Raw genomic sequence first — 324 nt, forward strand, 5'->3', positions numbered from 1 at the left:
TGGCAAATCCTTTAAATTAAAACGTACTTACAGTCTTTGAGTCAGAACAGCCGGCATTGTAGTCTACTCTACCAGGATCAGTAAACAGTCCTCCATAAGTCCTCTTTTGGAAGACCAAACAAAGTAGTTTCGCTTTCACAACAAAAAAGCGTCACACACCACGGCCTTGAGTGAGCGGAGGCCGGCTTGAGTGAACGGAGGCGGGCGGGCTTGAGAACGGCGTGGCCGGCGGATTCGACGAAGGAGCGTCCGGCAGGCTTGCAGCAACCACATGTGACGACCCCGGGCTGGACTCCGCTTCGTCCACGGTGAAAGCCGATCCGG

The sequence above is a fragment of the Sinocyclocheilus anshuiensis genome, unplaced genomic scaffold, assembly GCF_001515605.1.
Source record: "Sinocyclocheilus anshuiensis isolate Anshui unplaced genomic scaffold, SAMN03320099.WGS_v1.1 scaffold1599, whole genome shotgun sequence".
Classification (NCBI taxonomy): Eukaryota; Metazoa; Chordata; class Actinopteri; order Cypriniformes; family Cyprinidae; genus Sinocyclocheilus; species Sinocyclocheilus anshuiensis.